Source organism: Ovis aries, chromosome 7 (assembly GCF_016772045.2).
Source record: "Ovis aries strain OAR_USU_Benz2616 breed Rambouillet chromosome 7, ARS-UI_Ramb_v3.0, whole genome shotgun sequence".
Lineage (NCBI taxonomy): Eukaryota > Metazoa > Chordata > Mammalia > Artiodactyla > Bovidae > Ovis > Ovis aries.
In genome coordinates, this window is record NC_056060.1 from 34,817,697 (window position 1) to 34,828,993 (window position 11,297).

General features: G+C 40.5%; 1 protein-coding gene across 2 annotated transcripts in view; it reads right to left on the reverse strand.

Annotated features, from left to right (window-relative positions):
* Positions 1-10,438, reverse strand: part of INO80 (INO80 complex ATPase subunit) — a 121,084-nt gene extending 110,646 nt beyond the window's left edge. For both annotated transcript variants that reach the window (XM_042252297.1, XM_004010458.5), the window contains exon 1: positions 10,127-10,438. The gene's annotated coding sequence lies outside the window, so the exon portion shown is untranslated. The remainder of the gene's footprint in view (positions 1-10,126) is intronic.
* Between the last annotated feature and the right edge of the window lie 859 nt (positions 10,439-11,297).

Sequence of the window (11,297 nt, forward strand, 5' to 3'; positions counted from 1 at the left end):
TCTCATGAATGCTTTGAAAGAGTAAGAGTAATTAGGTTCTACAGGCATTTATTTCCTGCCCGCCACAATTATACAACTTTAACAAAAAAAAAAAAAAAAAATACTCAATGGCTCAGCAAAAAAACATTTCTGCATTCACTGAAATCTTTCACATAACCTCAACCATAAAAAAAACTTTCAAAGCCAGCCTCAGTTGGAAGTATAACTCTCGTTATGGCCTGATGAGAGAACGACAAGGGACCTATCACTGAATAAGAGCCCACTAGTTGTGAGGGGCTTTTCTGCCGCTGCTGCTGCTGCTGCTGCTAAGTCACTTCAGTCGTGTCCGACTCTGTGTGACCCCATAGATGGCCTCCTGCTTTAATAATACTAGCTCATTTAATCCTCATGGTAATTTAAACTGTATTCCCATTTTAGTTAGGTTAAATAACTTGCCCGAGCTAGAATTAGAACTCAGATGTATTACCAGTGACTCAAAAGCCCCAATTCTTCACCACCCAATTCTTAACCACAGACTCTGCTATGATAAAACAACAAAGAGACAAGAGTGATCCCATGAGCAGGTCTGCCCATGACAGTTCAATTTTATGCCTGTTGTCTGAAACATAATTACCAACATTCTCTCCTCACTTCCAAAAGTATCCACGTTTGAACAGTATCTGGTCACTCTACACATGGCAAGTTAAAGAGGAAAATAATTCATTAGGTACTCTTTAAATATTCTAGTTGAACCTAAACTTTCCATTCAAACCACTGAATGTGCACTAAAAAGCTAAAGAAGCCACTATGTCCCAGGACTGAACTAAGCAGGAAGGAAAAACCTTGTCCTCAAAGAGCACGGGCTGACAGTGGCCTCTACATAGGTTGACAGGAAGGCCAGAAAGCACCTGCTCCACCAAAGCAACAGTTCCTACTGTAAGAGCATAGGAATAATTTAACAAACCCAGGGTTTCCCCAAATCAAAGTCTGAGACAAAAATTACACCTGCATGTTTTTTTTGGCGGCGGCGGGGTGGCGGGGGGTGCGGTGGACTGGGGAGGGGATGGGTCTTGCTACTCGGCTTGCGGAATCTGAGTTCCTCAACGAGGGATCGTCCTTGGGCCACCATGATGAAAGTGCAGAGTCCTAACCTCCTAACCACTGGATCGCCAGGGAACTCCCTACATCTGCACTTGAAATGGAATGAAGAATTCCTGGCTAAAAAATCATGGCCCTTTCAGAGAGTTCTAAAATGGCAAAGAGAAAATATTTTGCTTATCTTATAGGTATATTGTGAGAAAGAAAAAGTACTTATCCATGATTACCTTTCCCTACTTTTCTTCCTCAATAAAATCAGAATATTTATCAAAATGAAGTATGTTTCCAAGGATGACGACAATTACAACGTGTTTGCTTTCTTCTAGGTAAAGAATCATTTCAGCTTCCTAGAATAGCATCTTCATCAAGACAGGGAACAAACTGCATTTTATCAAAATAATAAAAAATAAATTACTAGCACAACTGCCTATAGGGGAGTTCTGTAGTATACACCACAAACATGACATCCGGTCAAACAAGTTTAATCCTCGTTAATTAAGAATTAATTAGAGTCTAAATAAAAAAAAAAATCCAAAAGGGAGGAAATGCTTCCTGAGGTAGCCAGTGGACCTTTCACATGGTAATTAAAAAAAAAAAATTTGTTTTATGTTAGCCTATGTTAGAGGTCCTTAGTATATTTCACAAGTCTTCTGGTGAAAGGAACCCAATCTAAATTAATGACAATTTATCAAATTAAAAATTTGAAAACAAAGCTAAAGATACCTCTTACTGAAGAATTATTGACTTTAACAACTTTCACAGCTAAATTCATGAAAACACTTACCTTTTTCAGGGAGTGAGACAGCTGACAAATATATGCACCAGTAAAAGGGAAATTACAGAACTGAATCCACAGGCCCAAAATCTTGAGCAATTCAGTTTATTTCTCATCAAAAGGAAGTTAACATTAACTTACTTGATAGACATCTGCGAAAAACAGAGATTCTCACAAAGAGCTGAGATAACTTAGTTATCAGTTCCATATAGTTAACTGTCCATTATTACAAAAGTAATGGTGAGAATTTATTATTGAGAATAAAAGGTAAGAGACATTCATAACCAGCCAATATTATAAAATTCACTTTTCTACTCAGTTTTCCTATACTAAAAGTCAGTCTTCATTTTGGGGCTGAACACAGTAACCAGTGTGGGTGGTAACAGAGAAGCCTTTCTTCACCAAAGGAAGTCTGAGAAATCAAAGTTCAGGTAATTCATCCTGGCAATGAACCATCTATAAACAAGCATGAGGTGAATTGTATACTAAACAGCTCTTGCTTTTCAACTGTATTTCAGTCACTTAACACATGATATTTTTATTAACACCAAATATAATTACTTTCATTATCTTTATTTTATAAGATACACAGATATTATAAACAAGGCAAGTATGTTTACACCAAACTAGGCGTCCAATAAACACTTTTTTAACTATTCAAGAAGCTTGGGGGTAAGGGAACTTCATCACAAGGAATTCCAACTGAGAATTCAAATTTTTTATTTTGTTGCATCAAATGCAATAAGACTATGCACACACATTCTATTGAGAACCAGATGCCATTTTATTTGCATATGCACTTCATATATACATTCACATATTCAATTCTTTTATGACATAGACAACACTATAACCCTTATTTTACAAACAAAAAAAAGAGTTAAGCTTAACATCTCCCCTAAGGTCACACAGCCAAAGTGACAGAGCCAGGACTGGAATCCAACAAGTCTGACTCCAAACTCCCACATATTTAACTATTCCAACATTGTCTGAAGGACCTCCAACAAGCAGAGGCTCCAAGGGCATAAAGCCATGCTAATGAAGTATTCCAAGCAGTATATTCATTTAGTCAATCATTTATTTAGACCAATATAGAGTCATAAATATTGATTTTATGTTATGGGTTATAATCCAATGCTGCTTTATTTTGCTGCTCAAATCGTTGAGTTTTGACCACTGGGAGCTTTTTCAGTTGGTCCCTGTGCTCCTCTGACATATCCTCATCAATGTGGAATGCTGGTGGTGGGAGCTGTAGTACTTCCTTACCTTCTGATGCTCCAGGCTCATCTTGTAGATTTCCTGTATCAAACCTAGAGTTAGCTACTTCTCCAAGGAGCTCCAGTTCCTTTTATTACATAATGGTATAAGAAAACACGATGTGGGTACTAGGTATGTGCTCCTAGGTTTTTAACCTTCTCTTCACAGAGCATAGAAATATACCTGTGTGTATATAAACCCATGTTATGTATGTGCCTCTAAAAATTTGTATATGCAACCACCTATACCTGTATCAAGCTAAACACGGATTCATACTGATGACTCCAACTTTAATCCATCACCACAAGATTATTCCAGCCTCCTTCCCTTGATTATCTGTAAATACTTACTCTGACAGTAAGTAGTCCGTCTCCCACCATCCATTTACTTAATTGTTCAATTGTAGTCTCTCTGTGTTTCAGTATCACAATTAAGTGGTATATCTCATAGAACACAACTGTAACAATTAGACTACAGTGCTCATATGCAGTTCCTTAAGAGTCCACTCATTTTCAAGGTTACTTAGGTTAGCAGTTCCCTCCTCCTAATTTTAATAAGGCGGTTTCATACATTTATAATATTATTATATTCTCCTTTCACAATCTGCATTCCTTCCTGGAATCCTTCAACCTCCGAAATGATTTTCGCTTAATTTGGACATACTGAAGTTTACTCTGTGCTATAAAGGCCCTGCAAGTTTAGCAAATGCATAATGTCATGCATCTACTACTACTGTAGCCAACAGAATAATTTTCTCAAGCACTATTTCAAATGAACCAAATGGTATTACAATCCTCTATGGAAGCAGCATGGTTCAGTAGTAGAAAGAGAAGGTGAAGTCAAGAACTTTAAGTTTAATGCTACTGACAAGCCATACAGACTTTAAGAATAATAGCTATCCTTTCAGGGTCCCAAGAGTCTCAGTGTAAAATGAGGGAGTTTCAAACAGATGACAATAATTTATAGCATTTATTAAACACTTTGTGTCAGGGATGATGCTAAGCACTTCACATGGATTATTTCATTTATTTCTAACAACTCTACATATAAAGTAAATACTTTTATGTATTATCCCTATTGAAATGATGGAATTAAAGGCTTAATATTAACTAGCACAAGATCACCTAGCCAGAGAGTTACAGAGCCACGACTCTAGAACAGGAGTTGGCATGCCCCGCGTGTCAAACTCAGCCTGCTGCTCATTTTTATAAATCCTGACAGATAAGAATGGTTTTTAAGTTTTGAAGTAACTGGGGAAAATTCAGGACAGATGAAAATTATATGAAATTACAATTTCAGTCCCCAGAGTTTTACTGGCAAATAGCCCCACTCATTCAGGTACATATTCACTTTGGCTGCTTTCACAATGCAATCGCAGACATGAGTGGCTGAGACAGAGAAACATGGCCAGCAAAGCCTAAGACTTTTTACTTGACTCTACAGAAAACCTCTCCCAAGCCCTTCTGTAGAGTCTGGCTTACTATTATTTTCTACGAATGATTCTAAAAAAAGGCAAATTATTACTAACATTAGAATGACAACCTGGACAGAAATATTTTAGACCCTGAATTAAAAAGTTTAATGTTGTAAAATATTATCTCTTTGCACTATAATTTTAAGTAGAAAGATATTTCTATCTACTGGTATTCATTACATAAACACAGGTTAATGCATTGTAATGATTTTCTTTACTGATGTATTTTTACCTGTTATCTAAAAAAAGACTTGAGATATTGTCTATTCATAATAAAAAGTTTCTGACTTCAATACTTTACAAACGAAAACTCTAGATTAAACTGTCAAAACAAAATGGTACTTACAATTATAGCTAATGCTTGTTGAGAGCACCCTTTGCCAGGTTCCACTGTAAGAATTTTTAGGTCTCTGTGAGCAAGTGAGTGAGTGAAGTAGGTATTTCTATTATCTTAATTTAAAAGATGAATTAACTGAGGCTTAAACAGCTTTCCAGAGGCAACACAGTTAATAAGAGAGCTAAAATTTGAACCCAGGTCATCTGGCTCTAGCATCTAAAAGGGGTCTGGCTATACTACAAGGCCACTGGATGACAACACTTCTGTTAACGAGGCAGATTAGGACCTTTAAACAAATGAAAAGAATGTTTCACTTAATGAACAAACAAAAAAACCTAAGTACTAGTAGTTTATATCAGCACGTCAAGAGAAACATTAAGGTTTATACTTTTACACTTATCCATGGCATCCTATGGCTTCCCTGCTGACTAGGGGTAAAGAATCCACCTGCCAATGCAGAAGATGTGGGTTCAATCCCTGGGTCAAGAAGATCCTCTGGAGAAGGAAATGGCAACCCACTCCAGTATTCTTACTTGGGAAATCCCAGGGACAGAGGAGCCTGGAAGACTATAGTCCATGGGGTTGCAGAAGAGTCAGACACGGCTTAGTGACTAAACAACAAACAAAAAATGGCATCCCAAGAGTTCGCACAATTCTGTTTCTCTTTGCAGAGCCCCTCTGTACTCTCCATACATAAACATGTTGTTGTGCAGAAACTAAGTCAGGTACAATTCTTTTGCGACCCCATGGACTTTAGCCCACCAGGATCCTCTGTCCACAGGATTTCCCAGGCAAGAAGACTGGAGTGGGTTGCCATTTCCTTCTCCAATATATATACATACAATTGGATTAACTCACTTGTACACGCCCAACAGAGTCTTACCACAGTCCCTGAGTGTGGCAGATGCTCAACAACTCACTGTTGGGCGGATCAAAGCACATTCAGTATGTGTTCAATAAATAAATATTGAGTGAATGAATGAACAGAATAAGGAGTTTCCTAAACCATTAGGCTCAAGTATCATTAAATGGTTGTTGACCTCAAATGAACTAGGGATGGAAAAGTCTCTGGCTTTGTGATATTTAAATTGGGTCTGGTCTGTTTATGAGTTTTAACCACTTTCTGTGTTATTAAGTTTCATAAACAAACCACTCATTATACACCTATCTAACAATATTTATCTTTCAAGCTAGTTCTAATTTTCCAGATTAACAATTTAATAATAGTCCATCTCAGTCTTCATCACTCCATTGTGAAATCAAATTTGTCTTCATATGCAAACCTCACTGTTGCCTTCATTATTTATATTGGAAACTTCCCTCCTGCTTAATTTGTTCTTCTTTGAGGTGTAATAATTTAAGTCTAAGAGTGAATGCACTGTGGTTTTCTACCAAGATAATACAAATACAGTCCATTTCTAAATTTTATTTTTCATACCTCTCTCAGGAGTGTTTTTAAACATTTATTTACTTATTAGACACACCATAAGACATGTGGGATCTCAGCTCCCCAAGAACTCAAACCCATGCCTCCTGCAATGAAGCATTAAGTCTTAAACCACTGGACCAACAGGGAAGTTCCAGGAGTGACAAATATGTTGACAGCCTTTCTAGTAATACCCAGACAACAATCTCAGAGATGAATTGGCCACCTGGCCTAGCGTTCCTTTTACCATACTGATGTTCACTAGCCATTTTTCTGTTCATGCACAAGGAATGAAAGATTTACCCAGTTTATCCTCCTCAGTTAACTAACTTCTTGCCCAGAAAAGGTAGCTGTCACATGCAAACCCAAAGGCAGCTTATCTGTTTATATTCATAAGAAATATGAATCATTTTGGTACCAGTACAAAAAGGTGAACACTATACATATACCCCGAGAAAACCCTATATGCCATACATGTTCTTTCCTACTGCATAAGTTTCCTCTTCCAAATCAAAACTAAAGGTATGTTAAAGTTTTTGATATGTTCTTCAAAGGTGAAAACAAACTAACATTTCTCAATATGCTGTCTTATAGTTGATATGTCATTTAATCTCAGAAGTGAAAATTATTGTACCTGTTTTACAAATACGGAGAACTGAACAAGTTCATTGGCTTGTTCAGTGCTAAGCAGGACTCAAACCTAAGTCTTTTTAAGTTCAAAACCAATGTCTTTCTATTATACAACCAGGTTTCTCTTCAGCTAAATTATCACTCACTTTTCCCCTAAAAAGTCCTGTTCATGTGAATGCAAATTTGAGCCAACAATCCTTCTACTTCTTAAAAAAAAAAAAAAATCACTGGTTTGATACATATAAAATGACTTAGCTACATGTTGGACTCTCTAGGGCAAAGGCTCTTTAAACTAGGGTTCAAGAAATTGGATGGGAAAAAATGTACATCCTTATTTTCACTAACCTATAACTGAAATTAACATTTTCTTCTATTCTGAATGTAGTTCCCGTAGCATACCACAGCAGTATGAGCAGGACAATCACTAGTTGTTAAAACGTAAACTATATTTTATACATTTGAAAAATAAAATTCTGAGAAGCGGTTCAAAGGTTTCTTTAAACTATAAAGGGGTTCAAAGCACATAAATAATGTAAGGATACTGCTCTGACACCATCACACAGTTACCAAACCTTGGTAATGAAGGTTTACAAAGGGATGTCACACAGTTTATTCATTGTCTGTTCATCAGTTTAAAATATGGGGAATTCCCTGGCGGTCCAGTGGTTATGACTCTGCTTTTACAGCCAAAGGCTCAGGTTCAGTCCCTGGCTGGGGAACTAAAATACCGCATGATGCACGCCAAATTTTAAAGGAAAAAAAAAAAAGGACAGCATTTAATCCCAGTGATTTTTTTCACATCGAATTTGTCAATGACGTTGGCTATTACTGATATCCTACTTCTGACCTAACACATATGGAAATCTCTCTTATGTACTTACAAAACCCAGGCATTAAACTTCTTTGTGACCAACTTTTCAACTCTAAGCAAACCTACTGTACTACAATTAGCAAGCGAATCCAGTGCTTCTACAACTTTCTCATTTAATGCACAGCCATAGTTCAGATGTTTAGGTTCCTTCACTCCCCCAACTCATATGCTGAAATCCTAACTGCTAAAGTGACGGTATGAGGTAGAACAGGAGCCCTGCCGATTAGATCAGTGCCCATATAAGGTATTTAGTAAGTATTGACGAGTATGCTCTTCTCAGTCTTCTGCAGGCTACGACCTAGTGTATCAAAATCCTTGTGCTTAAGAAGCAAACCTGTCACCAACTTCACTTATTTTCCTACACAAATTCAAAGTTTCCTATTAATCTTACCCAATTCCTACCAATCTTATCCAAATCTTATCCACTCTAAAACTCAATGCATCCCAGCATTTGTATTTTTTGTGAACTTTATGCTAACGTGTTAAATCCCCAAGCCAGTTTTAACCTTGTGGGCCGAAAAGATGCCTATTAGTCCCTCCCTAGTCCTATGTCTACACAAGTTAAGGTCAAAAACTGTTTAAGGATACCTTCCCCTGGTAGTACCATGACAAACTTTCACTAAGTGAAATTATAGCATCACAGCTTTAGGTCTGTAGTTGACACTGACTCACATTTGTACCTTGATGTACTCAAAAATGTTTTTATTAGTAATAAAACTTCTAATCATATTTGTGCTCATTACATTAATTTTTTCCTATTAAAAAACACAGACCTTTAAAAATCAACTCGGATTCTTCTGAAACAAATTGTAGAGGAAAAAACATAGTAAACTAAAACAATATAACTCTCAAAAACACAAATTTATTTTACAATCTAGTTAAGTATGTGACTTTTACCATATATAATAACCAAATAAATGTTTTATAGGAAGAGCTTGAGAATTTCAAGAATAAAACACAACCAGAATTGGAACACTAATTGGCAACAAAAAGAAACAAAGTCCTGATACATGCTACAACATGAAAGAGCCTTGAAAACATGGTTAAGTGAAAGAAGATACCCACAAAAGGACACATATTGTATGATTCTGTTTATATGAAATATCCAGAGTAGGCAAATCTACAAAAACAGAAAAGAGATTAGTGATTGCTAGGGGTTGGGTGAAGAGGAGAAGGGAGTAACTGATATGGGGGCTTCTTTTTGGAGTGATCAATTAGATAGTGCACTGTGCTAGCTATACAACTCAACTCTTCTGCTAAAAATCATGGAATTGCACACTTTAAAAGTCGGAGCTTTTGGTATGCGGATTATATCTCAGTAAAGGTGTTACTTTAAAAATGAATAACAAAAAGCCGCCACTTGTAAACCACAATGAAAATTCCCTTTGGGAAAGGAAATCATGAAAGTCATTAATTGGAAAAGTAAGCTGGTTACCTGAGATGATAGCAAAGTCAACCACCTCATTTCTTCTTCCATTCTACCAACAAGTACACGAACATACAACTAGATAGTGTTTGAATCAAAGAATTCAGCAGAGCTGGCTGTTAAACTAAAATAGTGAGTGCCTTCTTAGAACCTCTCACTCCTAAACTGTAGGGGGCTTCCACCCTCGCTGATTACGGAAGTAGTAGTTTTCAACAGCGACCTCAAGAAGGAACGTCAAATTAGATGACACTTGCCTAGACGCCCTACAAAGGCCAAAAAGCCTAGAAGGGGTGACACCTACACACTCCTAAGTGTGTGCACGTGTTAGGCTGCACCCAGCCAACACCAACAAGCAAAATGGACCATTCACCCAGATCCCAACTCGCTCCCATAAACTGACACACTATCAAGCCCGTAGAGCTCATCTGTTTAAAAGGACAAATACAGCAGTCCACACCGGGTTCCCACTCGAGCCCAACCAGCCCCCGCCCTGCCCCACCCCACCCCCAAACCCACACACGTGTTAGCCGACACCGCCCCACCGGGTCCCACGTGCACCAGGTCTAACACACTCCTCACGTGTGGGCGCCCCACGGGCTTTCTCGGCTGGCCGAGGTCACCGCGTGACCCCGGGTCTCCAGAGGTAGGAGAGAGTAAGAACAAGGCCCAGATCCCTGAGGTCCCAACCCTGCGAGGAGTGTCCACACCCATCCTCCCTACTAACCCCAACAAATCCCAGGGCCGGGGGCGACGGCCCCTTTAAGACGAGGCCCAGTCGTCGCCCACAGAGAGGGGCGCAACGGGGCCTACACAACCCCCCCTCCGTTCGTCCGCCCACGTCTAGTCGCCTCACCTCGGGCCGCCGGGCCCCGCCGCCGCGGCGGCGGCGGAGGGGGGGCGGGGTGCGGGCGGGGTCCGGAGGGGGGGGTCGCCCCGCCGACGGTGGAGCCGCGGTTCGCTCTCTGAGGCCGTGGGACGGTGACTGCGTTGGGCGTGGACGCTCCTAGCTCGCTCCTTCGGCGGCTCCTGGGACCCCAAGATGGCGGCGGCGCTGAGGCGGCTGCGGGCGCTGGGCCGGCGGCGGCGGCGGCCACTTTCACTCACTGAGAGGAGCGGAGCAGGGACACGGGGAGCCATGGCGGGGGGGAGGAGAGGCGCCATAGCCAGGCCAGAACAATCGAGCCGCTACTCAGTGGGCTTACCCCCGCCCCGCCCACGCTCACTGCTCGTCGCCAGCCCGTGGCTGTCCGCAGTGCCGCTGCCGTCGGCCTCGTGCAGCTCGCACCCCGCCGCTGCCGCCTGACGCCCCGCGCTGACCGGGGTTCGGGGAAAGACCCTGATCTATGCCATCTGAGGGCAGATTGGTCGGGGCTGGGACTGGCGAAGATTGCCGAAAGGCGGCGGGGAGGAGGAGGAGGATGTCATCGCTAGAGTGAGCAAGCAGATCTCGCGGGAGCAAATGTCGCGAGACCTCTCTGATCTGCAACCGCCAAAGAAAGGTTACTTTTCCCGGAAGTAACGTCAGTCCAAACGGCCCGGGATCCTGGGAATGTTTGTTGCTGCAGATGGAAGTGGGAGGGTACTTGTGATTAGTTTGTTAACGGCTACCAAACACTGCTCAGTTCACTTGAGGAAAAGTATAGGCTCAGGTGTGATATTTTACATTGTTTTTGGTCCCTTTGGGCAAGGTTGTATATGTGGGGAAGGCCCTGCTCTGTAGGACCACTCTTAACACAATAGTTTGGGGCTTCAGTTTGGGCTCAGCGACCAAAACTGCGATGCTGTGGCACAGTTGAGCAAGGTACCTAAGTGAAGGTTTTAGGATTCAAGCACCTGGGAATACACAAACCCGTCATCAGAAATGTCTCAGTATTCTAACACCCACCCAATGAACCTCCGAAAAGGGAGTAATTGACCTGTCTGTGCCAACTCAACAGTTTGCACCCTCTGCTGCCCACATTGACTAAAATTAATGCAAATTGACTAAAAGTTAACAGCATCTGTGATGAGAAGTAGCTAGTGTA